This window comes from Ceratotherium simum, chromosome 35 (assembly GCF_057802395.1).
Source record: "Ceratotherium simum simum isolate JZ-2026a chromosome 35, ASM5780239v1, whole genome shotgun sequence".
Classification (NCBI taxonomy): Eukaryota; Metazoa; Chordata; class Mammalia; order Perissodactyla; family Rhinocerotidae; genus Ceratotherium; species Ceratotherium simum.
The window spans coordinates 5623973-5646491 of NC_141934.1; the positions used below are offsets into that span (position 1 = coordinate 5623973).

At 46.6% G+C, this 22519-nt stretch overlaps 1 pseudogene across 1 annotated transcript; it reads right to left on the reverse strand.

Moving 5' to 3' along the window:
• Nucleotides 1-11437: 11437 nt before the first annotated feature.
• LOC101400942 (immunoglobulin lambda variable 3-25-like) lies at nucleotides 11438-12188 on the reverse strand (annotated as a pseudogene). Its single transcript, XR_015549850.1, has 2 exons — nucleotides 12126-12188; nucleotides 11438-11977 (listed from the first exon to the last, which is right to left on the reverse strand). The product of XR_015549850.1 is annotated as an immunoglobulin lambda variable 3-25-like (transcript).
• Nucleotides 12189-22519: the final 10331 nt, after the last annotated feature.

Sequence of the window (22519 nt, forward strand, 5' to 3'; positions counted from 1 at the left end):
CCAGATCACAGCGCCTGAGCGCAGAGCCTGAAGAAAATGCCTCCCTTGCCAAACATACGAAGAGTAATCGAGAGGCTGTAAGTTTCTGCCCTTGGTGTGAGCTCCTGGGGGAGGTCATAGGGCTGTACCTCACTGTCCCCAGTGTTACTCAGGGCCAGGGACAGAACATGTTAGAAAGAAATGCTGTGTAAGATGAGAGTTGGCTCAAACACTAGGAGCACCTGAAGTGAATGATTATTATAATTAAGTGCTGTCAGTTGCTCGGGAAAATGTATTAAGCAATAAAATATCTTAATTGAACTAATCCACTCAACAAAGATTATCCAGCAACTGCTGTGCTCCAGGCCTCACCCCTGGAATGAGGAGCAGCCTTGTCTGCAGGACAGGAGCCTCTCAGAGCAGAGGGAGGGAGGAGGGAATCCTGTGATTCAAAGGGTGGACGAGTGTGTGTGGACACTGACAACATTTCATCACGACTGGGGTGTGCGTGGGGGAACAGAAGTGCCTGAACCTTGGCCAGAGAAATAGGCAATTTCTACCAGATTCAAATCTGAAGCCCACAGAGTCAGAAAATGTGTACATCTTTGTCTAGGATGATGCTATAAAAACAAACGTCACCTTTTCCATCAGGTGTTAGGTCATGGTTACCAACCGTCCCTGCATTCCATTACAATCTCCAGTGTTGCTTTTAAAACCCTGATGCCCCTTCCCATGACAGGTGACTCTCTACTGCCCCCTGGTGACCACTCCACACTGCTTGCTGGAGGCTCAGGGGCGTCCTCTGTCCAGGTGTAGATTCAGAACCTACTGCTCAGGTTGTGATTCTCTGATCCATGCACTGCTGGCCCCAGGGGGAATTACTCCTCTCTATGAGGAGAAACTTCATCTTCAGGAAAACATGAAGAAGCTCATTTGGAGGAGGAGGAGGCAGGGCCCACCTGAGGCATCCTGGGCACCCCCACAAGGTCATGGGTGGTCGTTCGGGTGGTCCTGGGGCTTGGCATTGGGGATGGCTCTTATTGGTGCCAGCTGTGGGTGCAGAGCTGAAGGGGAGCCATGGTGGCTACTTCACCCAAAACAGGGACAGAACAACAGCCACCCAACCAATATTTATTTGAGTCCACTTTGGTCTGGCACATTCCATCCTGGGGATTCAGCATGAACAAGACACAGTTCTTGGTCTCAGGAGTTTCCATCTTGTGGGTGTGGCAGTGCAGTGAACACACTTGGTTTGCAGACACAGAGGACAGGTCCCCATGACCTTCTACCTGTGCATTGTCCCCTCCATTTATTTAAAACCTGGAAACTGTTACAAGGTCCCTGGCAGCCTGGATTGATCATGTGGCCCTGCAATGGCCCAAGGGATATAAGGGTCAGTTGGCTGGAGTTCTTTTCAAGGAAGCTTTGCTCTTGTGAAGGATAAAACAGACTGGTTTATGCAGTAGGTTTTCTCTTGAATATCAGTGTGATAGCTGGAGGTGCAGCAGCCATCCTGAGATCTTCAGTCAACAAGAATGAAGGCCAAGTCCCTCTAGTAGAGATGATGGGACAAAAAGTAAGAAAGATTGAGAGCCTCGTATAATTGATAAGCATCTGGGGACAAACCACCTGACCCCAGATACATTTTGCAGGAGAAAAATAGGCTCATGTCTGTTCATGCCTCTGATTCTCACGTGTGTTTTCTGACATTAAGCAATGTTCCTGACCAACAGCCAATAATAAATAATTAATAAATAATAAAATATTGTTAATCAATAATAAATAGTACATAAAGAACCATACAGTGGTAAGTGACGTGCAAATCATTAGTACAGAGATCAGACAAAAATGACAGGCAGACACTGTATGGGGAGAGGCTGGAGGAGGCCTCCCTGGAGAGGTGACGTTGGAGCTGCTCTCAGGGTGGGAGGATGGAGCAAGCAATAGGAAGAGTGTTTGGGGAGAGCAGGGTCAGTGTCCTGCTCTGAAGAGTCCGGTTTGTTTGCAGATCTGAAAGAACAGTGACAAAGGTAAGGTGTCTGTGATTCAAAACCAGTTCATTTACAATGTGATAGTTTCTTGTAAGAACTTTTGGGGCAGGATCAATGAGTTGTCAGGTGTGATAAGGGGGAATTTCTAGGTAACAAATCAGGCTCCTTGGCAGTGGTTTGGCACCTATGGCAGGTCTCCAGGACAGTGCTGTTGAGCAGGGACAGGTTTGATACAAGTGGGTTGAGACCAGTCCCCTGGCCCATCCCTAGTTTACCTGGGGGCTGAGGCCACTCAGGGGGTGGTTAGTAATCCCTCCCCTCTACACTGTACCCACCATGCAGCCACAGGGAGGTTTATGGTGCTGCCTGTGCCTCTGGTCCAGGGACACCTGTCTAGGGTCCTGCATGGAAGACCCTTCCCCTCTTTCCCTACCACGGAGGAGGGACATGCACTTGACAAAGAAGGGAAGGGGCTGAGAGAGGGTTAGTGATGTTCCCAATGTCACTTGGGGTAGAAGAGAGAAGGACAGGACCTGGGAGGACCTAAACCAGAAACACAGTGGTCCCTCCTTTCCTGTGTTTTTGCTTCCTCAGTTTCAGTTACCCATGGTCAACCATGGTGGTAAAATATTAAATGGAAAATTCCATAAATAAACAATTTATAGGTTTCAAATTGTGCCCCATTCTGAGTAGTTTGATGGAATCACATGCTATCCCACTCTGCTTCCCGCAGATGTGAATCATTCTTTGAGCAAAAAGGTGAAAGTTCTCGACTTAATAAGGAAAAAAAATCTTGTATGCTAAGATTACTAAGATCTATGGTAACTTTTATTACACTATATTGTTATAATTCCATTTCTTTATTAGTTATTGTTGTTAATCTCTGTGTCTAATTTATGAATTAAATTTAATCACAAGTTTGTATGTATAGGAAAACACATAGTATATGTAGGGTTCTATACTATCTGTGGTTTCAGGAATCCCCTGGGGGTCTTGTAACATATCCCCCACAGATAAGGGGGACTACTGTAATAACCTCCTCTCAGTGTTCTGGAACCAGACAAGCTTGGAGGAGGGAAAATGGGAAAAACCTTTAGCCAAAACATTGGGGCTGTGATGAAGAGAGTTTTTCCCTGTCAGTTCTCCCAGCTGCTTGTGGGGGCTGTTGCACCTGGAACTAGGGCTAGTCAGGCATCTGGGAGGGCAGCCAGCTCCCTACTCACTTTGGGGCTGAAAGAAACACTAAGGATGAAAAGCCCCAGATTATCATCAACTAGAGGTACCTTTCCCTGATCTTTTACCCTGAAAGTGCCATTGAAATATTGGTCTTCAGGCTCCCTGCTTAATAAAATTCTATCCACCACTCATGGTCCATTAGTAGGATCATTACATTGTAGGTATAACGCGTAATCCCATTATATCGTTAAGATTTATTGAGGAGAGAAGAATTATTTCCTTTCTGTATGATTCCCCCTTCCTCACAAAGTATCAGCTTTGATACAAGTCAGGAGTGTAGATAGAGGAAGCTTCTGTGTTTCCTTTTTCAAAAAACCCCCATTTGATATTTTTGCCCTCTCCAAGTGGCCTAAAACTGAAGGTAACAAGATGGTAAACTACAGAAGTATGAGGAGAAATGCAGCCTACAATAAAAGCTTATTCAGGGCTTTGAAATGATATTTTCCTGTGGAGCCACAGGATCAGGCTCAGTGTAGACTTGGCAGTTTACATCATCATGCATGTGTGTTGGTATCTGATCTTTATAATAGACCTATATTTGCATAAAAAGAGTTATTTCTGAAACTAAAAGTAAATAATGGAATGTATCTTGAATGAGAAGCCTGTGCTTTGTGCTGCACAAGTGCTCACTTCTGGGTCTGATGTGAGATTCTCATGAACACTTTCCCTTTTCCACTGGACAGCGGTGATTTTTGCCCTTGTTCACACTGCAAAGCCATCTGCTCATGACTCTCTGTGTGTGGCAGGAGACTCTCTCTCCCCAGAAATCCGGAGCAGGATTCGGGAGGCTGTGGTCAGACTAGTCTCATGGTGTCCTCCCTCTTCTCTCAACTCAAGTTCTCAGGGAGCAGAGGGTCAGAGAGCGGGTCCCTCTCCTGTCACTCATTGTGCTGAAAGGGTGGAACAAGACTGTCCCTTCCTAATGCAGATCTCCTGGGAGGTCTCCATCACCTGGGACTTGCTGAGTTGTTCTTCCTGGCAGACCAAGCAGCAGGGACATGTGTCAAGATTTCCTTTTTCAGTGTGTTTTTTTCCAAAGAATTAGTTTATATTTAAACCCAAGAATCTCTGTCCCTTGAAATCCAGGCCTTGCAGAGATGTGTTCACTGGTTCATACGATGGGAAATGTCTGCTGAGTGGATGGTTCCTCAGTTCCTGTACCATCCTCACCATTACAGCTCCCAGCACTGTTGGGGTGACCAGTTTCTGGAAAGTGCTTCTGCAGTCCCCCTTTCATCTCTTCTGCCCAGTTGAGCACATTTCCATGGCAAATATCCTACCTTTTTGTGTGCAGCAGAAGACTTGTGTGTCTTTGTCCAGGTCATCATGTGGTCATTTAAATATTTTCCAGTGAAATAGTCTTTGTGTGTAAAGTTATCCATTTTTGTAGGTCTTCCAGAAATTTGCTCATTGAATCTCCAAGAGTTTGTACACCATCCTCTTGTGAGGAAAGCCATTTGTTGTAAGCACATCAGGATTTTCTTTCTCAACAGGAATGTGAAAACTCTTGTGGAGCCAGTGATGGATGGGGCATCAAACTTCCAGGTGCCAACCCAGCCCCCTCTGGAGCCTTGTTCCGGAGGAGGACAAAGCCTGCATTACAACTGAGATGTCTGACTATGCAGGTTGGGATGGGTCTGTGCTGCAGAATAGGTGTTCTTGAATGTCACCGTCAGGTCAGCACCTACAAAAGTTACAGCTGATGTTGGAGAAATTTTATACTTATCAGTCTTGATAGAGAAACAATTGTCTGCCAGTTTATTACACAACTTTCTTACCAAACACCCCACGTCTTTTTGTGCTGTTACTGTACATTGGAGGGTAAATCTGTTCATTTTCTCATCCACTTTTATAAGTCAGTCAGTAACACTGTGATCAGCCACTGTCTTCCCCTCCCTGCAACTCAGAGCCACAGAATGAATGATCCCCTGTTGGTCAAAAAGTGGAAATGGACCCAACAAGTGAACATGCTCCTACTGTGCACAATGAACACAGTCCTTTCTTGTGGAACTTTGGGAAATTTTCCATACTAGTGGGTTTTGAGGAATGTAGGCTGAGAAACAATGGATTGGAAAGAACCAATAAGCAAACGTTGATGTTTGAATCTTGAGGATGCTGGTTAACAATTCTTCAGTTCTAGGAGACATTCTTGTGCGACTGGGGAAATGAGCCTATAGACTGTATAGGAGATTGTTGTTAATTTCTCAGCTGTTATAAAGAGCTTGTGCTTTGAAGTGCAGTATTGGTCGTTACAATCTTTGAAGAGAGAGAAGGGGGAGTAGATAGAGAGAGAGAGAGATAAGAGATGATAAATAGATACATGATGGGTAGATGAATAGAGACATACATGGACAGAAGACCAAAGGGCAAAATGTTTAGCAGAATGTGTCCAGGGAGGGAATGTGTGGGAATTCATTACACTAATCATTCAACATTTTTGTACGTATGAATGTTTCATAATTAAACTATCTGGACTTCTGAAGAAAGGGAGAGATTGAGAGTAAAGAGACCCCCGGGAACATGATACTCATGCTCTGGTAACAGACATCCCTCCAGGCAGACTCCCTGAGCCCCGTCCAGCAGAGATGCTCTCCTCGTGCCTGTAGCCGTGGACAATGGAGCCAAGGGAAAGGTCCCGGGCTCTGCATGGAGAGTTATGTGCTGAGCTCCGAGGAATTCAGTCCAGAGCCCCATGACGAAATCCAAATCCAACAGGGAGGTGGGGTCAACCCCAATAGGGTCATACCTGGCTGGTGCAGATGATGGGACATCAGGGGCAGTGGGAGGGCAGTGGTGTCAAGAGAAAGTCCCAGGTGGAACCCAAGGTGAGGTCTCTACTTCCTCCATAGTATATGTAAAATCATAGGATAAAAAGAACCCTGGGGCCAGCAAGGGCCTGGTTTCCAGTTCTCTGGAAGCTTCACACAGCCATTGAGGATGTGGGGGATGCCACATTCAAGAAACCAGATGAGGGGCCGGCCCCATGGCGCAGCAGTTAAGTGCGCACACTCCGCTGCTGGTGGCCCAGGTTGGGATCCCGGGTGCACACTGACGCACTGCTTGTCGGGCCATGCTGTGGTGGCGTCCCATATAAAGTGGAGGAAGATGGGCACAGATGTTAGCCCATGGCCAGTCTTCCTCAGCAAAAATAGGAGGATTAACATGGATGGTAGCTCAGGCTGATCTTCCTCACAAAAAAATTAAAAAAAAAAAATAAAAGAAACCAGATGAGCACAACCCCTGGGACTCCACGAGGCTGGTTCTACTCAAGGAAAAGGAATTCTGGCAGCTGATCCATGTGAGACGTCTCTCTCCTCTCACACATGACACTTGATTACATCTGGAGACCATGTAAGGAATTTCTAAAGTTTCTTTGTCTAATATAAACACACATGTCTAATATAAATATAGCAGTCCCCATAACTCAGAACAATCCCCAATCCCACTGTTTCTCAGCAAGATAAACTGAGGACCAGAGAGGACAGAGAACTGCTCAGAGTCTCCCAGCCGTGGAGAGGCCAGACCAGGACCAGAGAGGACACCTGAGCCTAAGACTTGAGCTACAGCTGCTCAGAGGGCAGGTTAAAGTGAGCACCAGGCCCAGGTGGCAAGTTTGTGTCCCCATCCCCATCTGTTTGTGTCACCACGAGTCACCATCAGCTGCTCCCACTGCCATGGCCTATGTTATAGTAATAGCCAACTTCGTGCTTGGTCCCAGCCCTAGTGATGGTCAGTGTGGTCATGTTCCCTGAGTTGCAGCCAGATAATTGGTCGGGGACTCTGAGAGCTGGCAGCTACTATTACAAATAAGCAATACCTGCATCTGGTCTGGCTTCTGCTGGGACCAAGATGCATATTTATCCCCCAGTTTATTTCCAAAGCTGATGATTCCAGCAGTCTGTCCCAGGTCCACCTACACTGAGGGCTCCACTTATAGGAGTCCACAGACACTTAAGAGAGGAGAGGAGAGGAGGCTTGAGGATGAAGGGCCCAAACCCAGGAGGCCTCACTCTGAGGCTGTGCCTGGGCTGAGCTCAGGGTTTAGGGCAGGCCCAGTTCAGTGTCCTGTGGTGGCTGAGCCCGTGGGCAGGGCCTAGAGGCAGCACCTGTGCAGAGAGTGAGGAGGGGTAGTAGGAGAGGGATCAAGCCCATGTTGAAAAAGCCCCAGAGCTCTGACTTCTTAGACCCCACAACTGGGCAGGGCTGCCCCAGGCCCTGTTGTCCCCCAAGGCAAAGCCTGCCCAGGTATGGAAATCAGATGGGCCCTCAATGGCCCCATGAGGAAGATGTTTGAGCTTTTGAGAGGAGGCAGGACCCAAGAGAAATAGAGGGGAGAGACTCTTGCTTTGTACCCACACCCTCAGCCCCACAAACTCCTCCTCCTGGGCCCAGGAGACTCTGTCACAACCTCAGGGCCTCCATGGAGGGTCTTGCATGGCTTGCCCTCTGATAATCATCACTAGCTCAGCCTTCATTCTGGCCTTTGTCTCTTGTCTGCTTTGCCTAGGGTCAACTGAGAAAGGATCTGCTCTTCCTGTGGGTCAGGGAGACTCTGTCCACGGTGCTGACCCAGGACCTGTGCTCTAGAAGGACCACAAAGTGAGAAAGGTGTAGCTAAGATCCTATGTTCTCAAGACTCTGCTCAACTCCTTCTCCACCTATTTCTAGCTGTGAGGACTCTGAGACCAGGGGCTGTGGACTCCCTGGTGCTGAGAGCAGAGAACACTGGAGGAGGAGCCCAGCATCAGGTCTGGTCCTGCCTCCAACACTGATTGACAGTGTTGTGTTGTTCATATGACTTTGAAGGTGACCCAGGACTGATATTTAAGGGTAAATTATCTTGTGTCAACACTGCCTCATGCCATAAATACATGGTGCCATTTCTCTTTCCCAGGAACTTGAATAGCAGTAAATGCTCAGGGCCTCATTGCACGGATGACACCTGGAGCCTGGACAGAGGATGACTCACCTAGAGCCATGGAGTCATGAATGACAGAACTCCTACCAGAAGCTTTGTGTGTTCTATGTGGACATTGTATGGACCAATTGACTATGTTCAATGGACTATGTTCTGGGGCCCAGGGATATTTAATTTCACATTGAGTGACCAATGGCTGGCCCAGAAATGACCCATAGGAGGGGCTCAAAATTTATTGGTGGAATAAAGGCATCAAAGCAACATATAACAGATAAGTATCCTTCAAATGAAAGTTAAGAGTATAATCAGAAAGCCTTCATTTACACCACATAGACACAGGTATTAATAAGTAATATAACTAACTAATAATTTAATTTTATCAGTGAATACTTAATGATACTCACTAGGGAAACAGTTCTGAATAAGACATGAGATCTCTTCTTAAGAGAGGGACAATTAAAAAAAAAGAAAAGAAAGAAATCAACTGTGGCAACTGCATCCACATCTTGTGGGGACCCCCAGGGGACTGTGTGCTTACTGAAGTCTCAGAAACTCTGTAGGTTACCATAGAAACTCTCACTTCCTCCTGCTTGGTCTCCAAGTCCTTCCTGGGCCACCTGGGTGTTGGGGCTTTACTATCCTGCCCTCATACACGAGCTTGATTCAGATTTAGACCCTGCAATATATGGGAAAATGTTGAAGAATAAACTTTTTATCAACCACATGTGTGGTTGGTTGAGAGTGATTTCCCAATGGGAAGTCCAGACAGAAATACGTGGTTCCTGCTCTTTCCTTGATCTCACTCAGCCCCAGTTGATCTGGAGTTTCCTACTTTCTCCACATGTTATGCTCTCTTCTCTCTTCTAGTTCTGTTTGTTTTTCTTTCAGTCTGAAACCCTTCCTGTGACCTTGCTCTTAACCAAATTCTGAATCCTAGTCATCCTTTCATTCTGTGTCCATACCGGGTGTCTAGGAAGTGCTCTGAACACCAGAACATTCAGAAAAACAGAATTACACTCTCATATCATTTATCATCAATATCCTCACAGTTGAATGTGGGACATCCAGATTCTTTGCATGGAATGACACCCCAATCCCATCTCTGCACCTCCAATCTCACCTGTTTGATGCTGTAGTAGGACTGGAAACACAACCACAAGCAATATCTGCTACATGAAAACATTATGACTTTTGAGAAGATCATGACTTTTGTCCTTTATTCCATTAAGATGGTGCCTTCCATTAACTGGTTTCCAGGTGTTAAAACGGTATTGCATTCCTGTGGTAAACACCACTTTGTCATGATGTATATTTCTTTTTCTATGTTGCTGTTTGTAGTAATCTGTAGAGGATTTTCGGGTCTATATCCATAAGGATTGTTGATCTACACTTTACTTTTGTTGTGATCTCTTTATTCGGTTTTGGTATCAGAGTAATATTGGCCTCATAGAATCAAATGGTAAGTGTATTTTCCTCTTCTATTTCTTGGAATGGCTTGTGAATAATTGGTAGTCAAGCTTCTTTAAACATTTGATGGAATTCACCAGTGAACCATTATGTGCCTGGGCCTTTCTTTGTGGGTAGTTTGTGATGCTGCCTTAAGCTCTTTCCTTGTTGCAGATTTCATCAGGTTTGATGTTTTCTCTTGAGTCAGCTTCAGTAATATGTGTCTTTCTAGAAAATTTTTCATTTCATCTAATTTTTTGGCATGCAGTTCTTCAAGGTATTCCCTTATACCTTAAAGTCTCATTATTTCTGTAATGTCAACAGCAGTGGCTCCTGACTCATTAATTTGTCTTTTTAAATTAATGATCAGGCTAGCTAAAGGTTTGTCAGTATCGTTGATGTTTTCAAAGAACCAACTTTTAGTCTGTTGATTTTCTCTAATGTTTCTATATCTTTCCTTAATTTCTACCCTATCCTTATCATTTACTTCCTTCTGCCTGCTTTTGTTTCAATTTTCTCTTCTTTTTATAGTATCTTAGGGTGAAATGTTACATTATTAATTTGAGATTATTCACATATTATATATGTAGTGCTTCTAAAGCAGTGCTAGAGATCAATATGTACCTGTGTGTATGCATATATGTCACCACCTAACGTTCAATCTTTCCTCTACACCCATGCATACATGGAATATAGTTATATAGATTACTTTTGTATCTTTGTCTACAAATGATAACATCTTGGCATTTTAGGGCCATTTTGGAATAATTCATTTTTATAATTACTATGGTTCATGTTTTCCTTGTTCTTTGCATGAAATTTTTGATGGGATGCCAGGTACTGTGAGTTTTCCTTGTTGGGTCTTGCATACTCATATTTCTCTCTATGGTTTTGCTTTATAATTTTGGATTCAGTAAAGTTACTTGAACACAGGCGCATCCTTTCTCAATGTGCTTGTGCACTTTCTTAGGTGGCAGCAGAGTAGTCTTTAGTCTGGGACTAGTGTTCCCCACCAATGAGGCAAGTTCTCCTGACTAGTCAACCTGATGCCTTAAATAGGAGCTTCCCTATCCGACCGGGGAACAAGCACTATATGACTGTGTGAGTGTGAGCCTTGTAGAACGTTCCTCTAGCCTCTCTAGGTGGTTCTTTCCTCAACCTCCTGCAGTTTGCTCCCACACATGACTCATCAGTCCTCTTAGGAACATGTGCAGAACTCCAGGGTTCTCTCTCTGTGCAGCTCTCTCCTCTGCCACACTCTTCCCTCTGGACTTTTATTTTCTTTTTGGCTCCCTGGAAGCAGACTGGGACAGGGAAAATTGCATGCGGTAGTGATTAGGGGTGATCTCTCTGGATGGAAGCATGGAGGGAAGACTGGAGAGACCTGCCAAGTGGTTACAAATGATGATTCAGCTGGGAGTTTCTGTAAGGTCATCCTGAAATGTCAGGTCTTTGGGGTCTTGTCATCAGGCAGTTATTGGACCTGAGTCACACTCACAGAGAGGTCACAAGCTTGGGGGAGGCAGTTCTCTGCAGAGAATGGCTCACCTCAGTGAGGGCAGCGCTGTGAGCAGCCAGGGGCTCCCAGCAACAGTGGGTGGGTATGTCAGGACTGAAGTGGGCACCTAGGTGGACACCACAGCATCCACAGCATAGTTTGCTCCATTCAGAATCCCACCGTGCCATGTGAACCTCAGGCTTCAGAGTGCCAGCTGAATCTCAGCAGCTCTGGGGACTAACCCAGAACATGTGGACGAGGGAGCAGCCCTGAAACCCCCATATGTTAACCCATGGATAACTACTGGGATAACAGGGCAGATTTTTCCTCCATATTCCTTCCATCCAGGCCCTCTGTCTGCAGTAGATACTAGAGCCAAGAAAACACCATGACAACCTCATCCTGCAGCCAAAAATCCAGTCCTGAACTAGCCTCTGCAGAGCCTGCCTGGAGGGCTGGGAGGAGAGGGCAGCCTGGGGATCTCAGACCTGAGGACCTGGGCCAGAGCTGCTCATGGCTTTGTCTACAGTCCTCCCAGGGCGGAAGGAGAGTGTGACACAGACAGAGAAGGGGTTTGTGTCTCACTTCCCCATCAGTCTGTGTCACTGTGAGCATTACTACTGCTGTCCAATGAGTGACAGTAATAGTCAGCCTCATCCTCTGTCCTGGCCCCGCTGATGGTCAGAGTGGCTGTGTTTCCTGAGCTGGAGCCAGAGAATCGGTCAGGGATCCCTGAGGGCCGTTCACTATCTTTATAAATCACCGTTAGTGGGGCCAGGCCTGGCTTTTGCTGGTACCAGCCAGTATAAGAGCTGTCAAAGTTGCCTCCCTGGCAGGTGATCCTTGCTGTCCCTCCTAAGGCCACAGACACCGTAGGTGGCTGAGTCAGCTCAGAAGAGGCCACAGAACCTGTAAGAGAGGAGAGGAGAGGTGAGTGTGAGGATGAGGGTCTCATTCCCAGAGGCCACACAACCTGCAGTCTCCTCTTTGCAGAGCTGAAGGTCAGGGCCAGGCTGCTCCCTGGTTTCTTTGGGGGCTGAGCCCTGAGGGTCAGCACCTGTGCAGAGAGTGAGGAGGGGGAGCAGGAGCGGGGTCCAGGCCATGGTGGAGACGCCCCAGAGCTCTGCCTCTGAGCCCATAGCTGGGGATGTGCCTCAGGCCCTCTCTTATTCTCTGAAGAAATGCAAATCTACTTCCTTTCCTTTTGTGGCCTTGTTGGGTGTCTTCCAGTGGAGCAGAAAAGAACTCACCTTAAAGGAGGCTGTGAAAGTGGGTCCTGTTCCCATGGCCTGTACCTGAAGACTCAGAGCTCTCTCTGGTGCTGAGTGAGAAAGTCCAGACTCCTCCCTGCCAAGTGCACATGGAATTTCTAAAGATCCCCTGAGGTGCTGCCCTTGGTTGTGACCTCCTAGGCAGGTCAGAGGTGCTGTCCCTCAGTGTCCCCAGTGTGTGGTGTGGGCCATCGACAGATCATGTGCCCAAAAGAAATGATTGAGTGTAAGAGAATGGAATTTGGCTGTAAATTATAAGAATACCTCCTGTGAAATTTATTTTTAATTAAATTGCCTTAAGTTGTTGAGGAAAATGCATTAAGTAATGAAAATCTTTTTGTAATTGAGTCAACAAATGGTTACTGAGTATCTGTAGTGTGCCTAGAGTGGAAAAAGGGAAATCAAAAAATTTGGCACCAGTCCCCTGGAGAGAGATGGGGAAAGCAGAAGCTTCTCTTCCTGGCAGGACCACAGGCTCTCAGAGCCGAGGAAGGGATGGTGGACGTCTAATTGCAGAGGACTGGGCGTTTGTGGACAGTGACAATGTTTTAGCTCAACTGGGGTGTGTGTGGGGTATTGAAGAGCCGGGACCTGTGCGAGGGAAATAGTTTCTACAAGATCCTGAGCAGAGAGGCCTGTAGGCAGAGGAGCTTGTACATCACTGTCGGGGATGATCCTCCAGAAAAACTTACAGCTTGTCCTTCAGGTCTAAGGTCATGGTTAGACCTGCATGTTCGAATCTCCCTGTGTGTTAGAGCCCCTGATGCCCAGGCCCACCCCAACTCCAGGTGGCTGCGCCAGCTGATCTCTGCTGCCCCCTGGTGGCCGCTCCACACTGGCTGCTGGAGGCACAGCGGCATCCCTGGTCAGTTGTTGATTTAGAACCTACTGCTCAGCTCTTGATTCCCTGATTCATGAACCTCTGCCCCAGGGGAGGAATTACTCTTCACTGTGTGGCCCCTGCTTGCCTTAGACCAGGAAAGACGGGCTCAGATCACCCATGAAAATGAGGCTTTTCAACAGGCTCATTTGGAGGAGGAGATGGCAGGGCCCGCCTGATGCATCACTGCATATGTCGCTGGCGTGGTGGGTGGTCACGTGTGTGGTTCCAGGGTTTGGCACTGCGGGACACAGGACGCAGAGATGCCTCTTACTGTGTCTGGCTGCTGGTACAGGGGCAAAATAGAGTGGTGGCGGCTACTGCTCCAAAGACAGAGACAGGAGAACACCCCCCCAACAAACATTTATTCAGACCTATATTTTGTCTTCTATATTCATTTAAAAGCAGATGATTGCTTTTCTCAGGTCTCTCTCGGTCAGGGGTGACCTTGTGGCCCAACGTTGGCCTATGGATATAGGGGTCAGTTGGCTGGTGTTCCTTCCAGGGAACTTTTCCTCTTGGGAAGGAAAGGAACAGACTAGATTTAAGCAGTGCCTTTCCTCTTGAACATGGATGTGATAGCTGGAGCTGCAGCAGCCATCCTGAGGTCTTACATCAACAAGAATGAAAGCAAAGTCTCCGTGGTAGGAATGGTGGAATAGAAAGTGAGAGGGCCGGCTCCATGGCTTAGCGGTTGAGTGCGTGCGCTCTGATGCTGGCGGCCCGGGTTCGGATCCCGGGCGCGCCCCGAGGCACCACTTCTCCGTCCAACGCGAGGCCGAGTCCCACGTACAGCAACTAGAAGGATGTGAACCTACGACATACAACTATCTACTGGGGCTTTGGGGGGAAAAACATGAATAAATAAAATCTTTAAAAAAAAAAAAAAAGAAAGTGAGAAAGATTTGGGACCTCATGAAATTGGTATCTTGAGAACAACCATCTGATCCAGACTTGTTGTTGGGGAGAAAAGTAGGCTCCTGTCTGTTCACACCCCTGTTTTCCATGTGGTCTTGCATTAAAAATCATTCCTGACCAATTAGGAAAATAATTAATACAAATCAATCGTTAATAAAAATAATGATATGGAAAGAATTGTACAGTGGTAGGTGATGTGAAGGTAATTAATTGAGATCACACAAAAGTGACAGGCAGGTCCTGCATGATGAGAGCCAGGAGGAGACCTCTTGAGAGGTGCCTTTGGAGCTGCTCTCAGGATGAGAAGACGGAACACGTAATAGGAAGTGTGTTTGGGGAGAGCAGAGTCAGTGCCCTGTGGGGAGGAGTCTGGTTTGTCTGAGGATCTGAAAGAACAGTGAGAAACTAAGGTGTCTGTGATTCACAACTACTTCATCTCCAAGGTGATATTTTTTCCCAAGTTAAGAGTTCGGTGGCGGGAGTGACATGTTGTCAGGATTCTCTTTGCTGTTTCCAGTTAAGGAGAATCACAAAAGGGTTCCTGCGTGAAATCTTGTGCAAACTGACAGGGGAGCAGCAGCCGTTTTGTAGCTGATAGTCATTGTGGCTGATCTGCTGGTCACCTCGTTGACAGAAGGATGTGGCCATATTGCAATGGCTCCACCTTCCCCTGGATCTTCCTTCAGGTTCTCTGACTCCTGGGCCAGGTGTGTGTGTTCAGTATGACATCAAGTTGCTGTAACATATGCCTTAATGTTATATATTTATACACGTACACATATATAAATATACTCATGAATATGTGTGTACATGTATACTTACGTGTGTCTGCCATATGTATGTATGTCAATGTGTGTGTATATATACATATATAGTGAGATTCTTGGTTTGGCAGGAACCAGCAGTTCCATTTTATCACCCATGACAAGGAGGGTGGGGTTTCCATAATTTACAGCAGAACCAGAGGAGTAAGCAGAATCATTTGACAGAGATCATTGGTGTCAGCTAGTTGACCATGGTGTTCCTGGTAATGAAATAGATGAGCAGCCTCCCAATTTTTATTTCACCTGTATAAACAGAAAGCTCCATTTGAGAAAGACTGTTGGCTTGCTACTGAACATTAGTAGAGACTGGATGCTTGACTATGAGCCACTAAATCACTGTGTGACCTGAGCTGCCTACATGAAGAGGCATGATCTGACCAACCGTGCTCTAGATTTGGGCACACTCAGTAGCCCTCTATCATCAATTGGAAGAGATCTACATGAGATCAGGCTTCACCAGGTCCTGAAGGCACAGGTGAGTTGCATGAGGAAGTGGCCCAAATACCCATACACCCAACTCCTGCTGCATTGTCTTTTCTCTATCAACCTAAAACTCTGGCCTCCTGGGGAGACTCCTGTGACCAGCTGACATAGAGGAAAACACTCAGGGCTGCTTTACAGAGTTTTCTGTATGACCTACAGCCATCACTGACAGTTACCAGTTTACTACAGTCCCATCTGGGACATCCCTGAATGATGGTGGTAGAGGAAAGTTCTCTTAGTAAGGCAACATTGTGAGCCGAGTCCCTTCCATTCAGCCTGGACAGAGGGATGGCTAGAGGTATGGCTCTATACTAATGTTGGGCTCTGGCTAGGAACTCAGTTAGAAAATTGGTGAAAAGATGTTTGAGGAAGGGCTATGGGAATAGAACTCTCCAAATGGACACAGAAAATGCAGTTATTTGTGTCCTATCAAAATGCTTACGAAAGCGTGTCCTCAAAAGGAAATGATTTTAATAATTAGGTGCATAATATGTCTGGAGAGAACTAATAGCCAAACGTTAGTATGTGAATATTGAGGATACTGATTGGTTAAAAAAATTAAACAGACATAAGAGGCATTCTTGTGCAAATGGGAAAAAGTGACCATGGACTGGATAGAAGATTGTTGATAATTTTCTCAGTTGTCAAAAAGAACTTGCCCTTTGAAGAACAGTATGGGTCATTCTAAACCTATGGAGTGAGAAAAAGAGAGAGAGGGAGAAATATGGAGAAACAGAGGTAGATAGATGATAGATAGATTAATAGCTATCTAGCTAGCTAGATAGAAAGATGACAGATAGATGATAATTCAATGACAGATGACAGATTATAAATAGAGAGATAGAGGACAGATGGATACATGATGGATAGATAAATGATAGATGCATAGATAGAGAGATAGGTAGATAGATAGATAGATAGATAGATAGATAGATAGATAGGAGGATAGATAGTGGATAAAGATGACAAAGTGCCAAAATGTTAGCAGAGCTGTGTCCAGGAGAGTTGTATGTGGGATCTCATTACACTATTCTTTCATCTTTTTTGTATGTAGGAAAGTTTCAAAATTAAACTAATTGGATTTCTAAGGAGAGGGAGAGATTGAGATAAAAAAGTAACCCCAATGAACCTGGAACTCGAGACCTCATATCAGACATCCCCCTGGCAGGAGAGACTCACCCCAGGGATCAGAGACTCCCTCCACCTCGGGCCTGCAGCCAGGGGCAATGGAGCTGAGGGGAAGGTCCCAGGCTCGGCGTGGAGGGTTTCCTGGTGAGCTCCAAGGAAAGCAGTCCAGAGTCCAACGATCAAATCCAAACCCCACAGGGAGGTGGAGTCAACCCCAACAGGGTGAGACCTGCCTGGAGCAAATGATGGGACTTTGGGGGCAATGGGAAGGCAGTGGTGCCAGGAGAAAGTCCCCAGGTGGGATGCAAGGTGGTGTCTGCGGTTCTTCTGTAGTATCTGTGAAATCTCAGAATAGGAAAGGCCCTGGTGCTGGGAGAGTCTCGAGTCCTCTCCAGGCCTCAAGTAGCCCCTTAGGAGGTGAGAAAGACCCCATCCAAAAGTCAGAAGAGACACAGCCCCTGGGTCTCCACCGGTCTGGCTATACCCAAGGAGAAGAGGAACCCCAGCAGAGCTGTGCTGTCTGAGACAGCTCTCTCCTCTCCTGCGTGACACCTGGTTACATCTGGAGCCCACATGATATATTATGAATTCCTAAACCTTTTTTTCTCTCCTCCAAACCCTGATGGCAGTCCCCACAGCTCAGAACAGTCTTCTGCCTAGTTTCCATCAGATGCATGGAGGCCCTGAGAGGACAGAAAATCTGCTCAGAGTCTTCCAGCCCTGGCGGGGCTGGGCCAGGACCAGAGAGGACACCCGAGCCTAAGACCTGATCTATAGCTGCTCAGAGGGTGGGTGAGAGCGAGGGCCAGGCCAGGGTGGGCAGATTTCTGTCCCCCTTTCCTATCTGTCACTCTGAGTCACTGCCAGCTGCTCCACTGCCATGGGCTGTGGCGCAGTAATAGTCAGCCTCTTCCTCGGCCTGGGCCCCAACAATGGTCAGGGTGGCGGTGTTCCCCTGAGATTGGTCTGGGATCCCTGAGGGCTGCTCACTGTCTTTATATATGACCAGCACAGGGGCCTGGCCTGGCTTCTGCTGGGACCAAAATGTGTATTTATTCCAGAGCTTATCTCCAGAGCAGTGACTGGCTGGCTGTAGCAGGGCCTCTAACATGGAGAGCTCAGCCTCCGCTCCTAGGAGTCCAGGCACCCTGTAAGGGAGGAGAGGAGAGGGGCCTTGATGAAGGGCTCAAACCCAGGGAGTCCTATCCTGAGGCTGCACCTGGCCTGAGCTCAGGGTTTGGGGCAGGACAAGCCCAGAGTCCCATGGCAGCCAAGCCTGTGGGAAGTGCCTGGGGGGCAGCACCTGTGCAGAGAGTGGGGAGGAAGAGGGGAGAGGGGTCCAGGCTGTGGTGGAAATGCCCTGGAGCTCTGCCTCCAGGGACCTCACAGCAGGGCAGGGCTCCCTGAGGCCCTGTTGTCCCCCAGGGCAGACCCTGCCCAGGTGTGGGAATCAGAGGAGCCCTCCTTGGCCACCTGCAGAAGCTCTTTAGGTGTTGAGAGAAGATGGGACCCATGAGAAACAGAGGTGGGGATGATAGGAAGTCCAAACCCTGAGCTCCTCCAACGCCCCTCCTGAGCCCAGGACACCATCCCCCACACTCGGGCCTCTTGGAGTGTTCTGTCACAACTCTGACCTCAGATGCTTATTGTGACCTCAGGCTCCATTCTGGCCTTTGTCCTTCATCTCCTCTCCCCATGGACAACTGACACAGGATGTGTAAGTGGCAGCAGTTTGGACCATATAATCCAGCAGAGTCTATGGTGGGAGGAGAACAGATGATGGGAGCAGACACTTTGTGGATTTTATAGACAGACCCATAGGAAAATCCCAATGTGGGACACAGGATGTTGGCACAAGCCCACATCATGTGTAGTGGGAAATTACACATCTCTTGAGAAACTTTCCTGGGCCCTGGTAGGTAGAGAACAACATTGGACGTCAAGTGCCCATGCAGCCAGAAATGTCAGACCCACCCATTGATGAGGTCAGGCAGGCCAGGGGTAACCTATCATCAGGTAGAAGTGGTACATCTAGGATGCAGCAGGCGCTGAGCCAGAGGGCTCAAGTAAACTGCAGAAGCAAGTGGCCTAAACCCTCATGGTCTGCATCTCTCTTGAAACAGTATCTCCCCATGCTCACACTTATCTCCTAAGGGTGGCCTGGTCTAGGGCCCTATTGGGGCTGAGCCTGGGGCAGGACCTGGGAGGCAGCACCTGTGCAGAAACAAAGCGAGGTGAGCAGGAGAGTGGTCCAGATGCTCTGGAGACGCTCTGGGCTCTGCCCCCTGGGGCCCCACAGGTGGGAACAGGCATCTCTCACCCACATTTCCCAGGTAAGGGGCTCATCGCTGCCTGCTATCTCAGTCTCCTGGTAGCTCAGTCCAAGTCTGACCCTCAGAACATGGTCTCTGAGCCTGAAGGGATAGAAAAGATTGTCCTGATATGCCAATCCAATGGACCTTGAACAGCTGTTGACTCCCCCTGAGGCTGTTTTCAACTCATGGCAATATGGCAGCTCCAGCCTCTCCCTAACCTTCCCTCTTGCAGCATTGCTGCCCGCTGCTGGTGAAGGAGAACTGAGACAGGATTCCAATCCTCCAGGTTGTCCACACTCCTCTCTTGTAGACCAGCTCTGGCCTGAAACAGAATAACTAATGTGAGCCTCATGTGAATTCTAATGCCTAGTTTCCACTAGAGAAAAAGTAACAGGTAAATTAATATTAATAATGTATTTAACTGAATATAAGAAAATTTGTATCATTTCTATATGCAATCGATATAAAACTATTTATGAAACAGTTTACATTCTTCTTTTGGAATATGGTATGTATTTTGTAATTTGAGTGCATCTCTATTTGGACACTATTTTTTTTTTTTTTTGTGAGGAAGATCAGCCCTGAGCTAACATCTGTGCTAATCCTCCTCTTTTTGCTGAGGAAGACCGGCCGTAAGCCAACATCTATCGCCAATCCTCTGCCTTTTTTTTCTCTCTTTTTCTCCCCAAAGCCCCAGTAGATAGTTGTATGTCATAGTTGCACATCCTTCTAGTTGCTGTATGTGGAATGCTGCCTCAGCATGGTCGGACAAGCGGTGTGTCGGTGCACACCTGGGACCTGAACCCGGGCCGCCAGTAGCGGAGCGTGCACACTTAACCACTAAGCCATGGGGCCGGCCCCTGGACTCTAAATTTTAATCAGAAATACTTGATCTGTATTTTGATTTCATTCAATTTACAGTTGATAAAGTAGATTGACATAGCCAAGTTGATCCAAGCATACATAAAAGATTTCTGATAACTGAATTAAGTACCAAATATCATTTTCCTTACATATTTGGAGACACAATGGCAAAACTGGTTCATGTTTTCCAAAAGAATTGATTTGATTTAAAGGAATAGTGTCAGTTTCAAAACTAGTACATTTTCTCAAAATGTCATCCAAAAATTTCATAATAAAAATAATGTATATATATATTTACCATTTTTAAAATTTAAAAAATGTAGAGTCTGGGGGTTTTGTGCAAGAATCTAAGATATTTTATAGCTATTCAAAGTTACAAGTTCAGATCCTCATAAAATATCAATTAAATATTTTTTTCTTGGCAATATAATTCTGATTTTGGAAGACTAATTTTATCAGTCCTTTTCTGATTGTTGGAAAGAAACTTGTCAAGTTCATTCTGTATTTGATCATGTGCCTCTTATAGTCCACTTTGCTTTCTCTGTCTTTTTCTATACAACAAACAAATACAATCACCTGTGTATTTAACTGTGAAATCTCTGCCCTACATTTTCTAGTCTCTTGCTCTTTACTGTTTTAGTCACAGTAGTAGCTTCTATCCTGCATCACTAGCAAGTCCTCCTTTTAAATTTTAAAATTTGCCCACAATTACTTTTTTCTTTTCTTTTTTCTTTTTTTGTGAAGAAGATTAGCCCTGAGCTAACATCCATTTCCAATCCTCCTCTTTTTGCTGAGGAAGATTGGCCCTGGGCTAACATCCATGCCCATCTTCCACCACTTTATATGGGACGTCGCCACAGCATGGCCTGACAAGTGGTGCGTCAGTCTGCGCCTGGGACGGAACCTGCCAACCCTGGGCCAGGGAAGTGGAGAGTGTGAACTTAACCACTACACCACCAGGCCGGCCCCCACAATTACTTTCTAAACTAGAAAATAATTTATTTAAATATAATCATAAACACTGCAATTTAATTATCAATCCTCATTTGCGTCGGTATCATGCTGACTCATGCTGTCCACATACATTCTTCAAATAAGCAGACTAAATGTTAAAGATCAGAGCGCAGAAAAAACCCTTCAAATGGACTGAATCCGTTGACAGAGTAGACTGGTGATGTGTGTATGTGAAATGTGGAGACACTGCACACATCTACACGCACACTACAGTTCAACAGTGTTTACATGACGTAGTGATCAGAGTGCAATGTCATCCTCACAGAATGGTAAAGTTGCATGTAATTGAAAAATATTTTACACTGCTGCAGTTATTAAAATTAAATTAATTAAAATAAAATTTATAAATTCATTTCTCCAGTTTCACTAGGCACATGCACAGACTTTCTGTCTAAACATGGCTCACAGCTACCACATTAGAGCTCAGGTTTAGACCTCAGGGAGACCACCCCTGGCTCCAGGTCAGCCCAGGGTACAGGCTGCATAGACCACCCCATCGCTGAGAGGTCAGGGAACCCTGAGTTATTGACCAGCCCATCGCTGAGAGGTCAGGGAACCCTGAGTTATTGCCAGCCCATCACTGAGAGGTCAGGGAACCCTGAGTTATTATCACAGATGACCAGCACAGTGCCCGGCCTGCTTTCTGCTGGGACCAGTGCTCACCATGCCTTCTAGGCTCTGTCCCTGGCAGTCAAGAGTGGTGATCTGTCCCTGGGCTATGACACTGAGGGCAGCTGAGTCAGATCAGAGGAGGTGACCTGCAGGCAGAGATAATTGGGGTGGCTGGTCTCAGGACGAGGAGTTCTTTGCCACCCTGGAATCCCGGTGCCTCGGCTGAGCTCAAAGTCTGGGGCAAGCCCCGCTCAGGATCCTGTGGGGGCCAAGTCTGCGGACAGTGCCTGGGGGCAGCACATGTGCAGACAGTGAGGAGGGGGAGCAGGAGAGAGGTTAGGTCACGGTGGGGATGTCCCAGCTTTGCCTCTTGAGCCCACAACTGGGCATAGCTGTGGCAAAATTCCCATATCCACTCACTAGCCCCATGAACATGATTCCATCTCCGGTCCCTGTGAGGAGAGCTCTCTATGCAGCTGGTAGTGGCTTAGGGGTGTTGTTTATGGAGATAAGTGGTTTTCATCATATCCATAGAAGACTGGTTGTTCTCTAATTATTTAAACAATCCTGGTTGTTTTGTAATGTGTCAACTTGACTATATTTCTCAGAATTCTTTTTGTATGTTTCTAGTTAAGGTGAGAAACAAGAGAAGTTCTGGGGTGAATTCCTGTGGAAACTGGAGTGAAGCAGCAGCCATTTTGTAGCTCACACTCCAGGTGTCTCATCTGCTGGCCCAGCTCCTTCACACAGGGCAGTGGCCATATAGCAACTGCTCCACCTTCCCCTGGATCCTCTTTCAGCTTCTCTGGCTCCTGGGACAGGTGTGTGTGTTCAGCAAAGCATTAAATTCCTCTAACAAATCCTTTATTGTTATATATTTATGCACACATATGTGTACATATATAAGTGCCTATATGCTTATATGTGGTACATGTATATGTATGTGTGGATTCTAGTCTTTCTGGACCATGAATTTGGTACCAAGAGTGTGGCTGGTGGGATCCTGTGGTTATCAAGGACAAAGCAATTTATTTCCAAAGACAAGGTGGGTTTGGTTACCATAATTACATCTGAGCCAAAGCAGTGTTCAGAATAGTGTGACAGAAGTCTTTGCTGTTGGCTAGTTGACCATGGTGTCCATA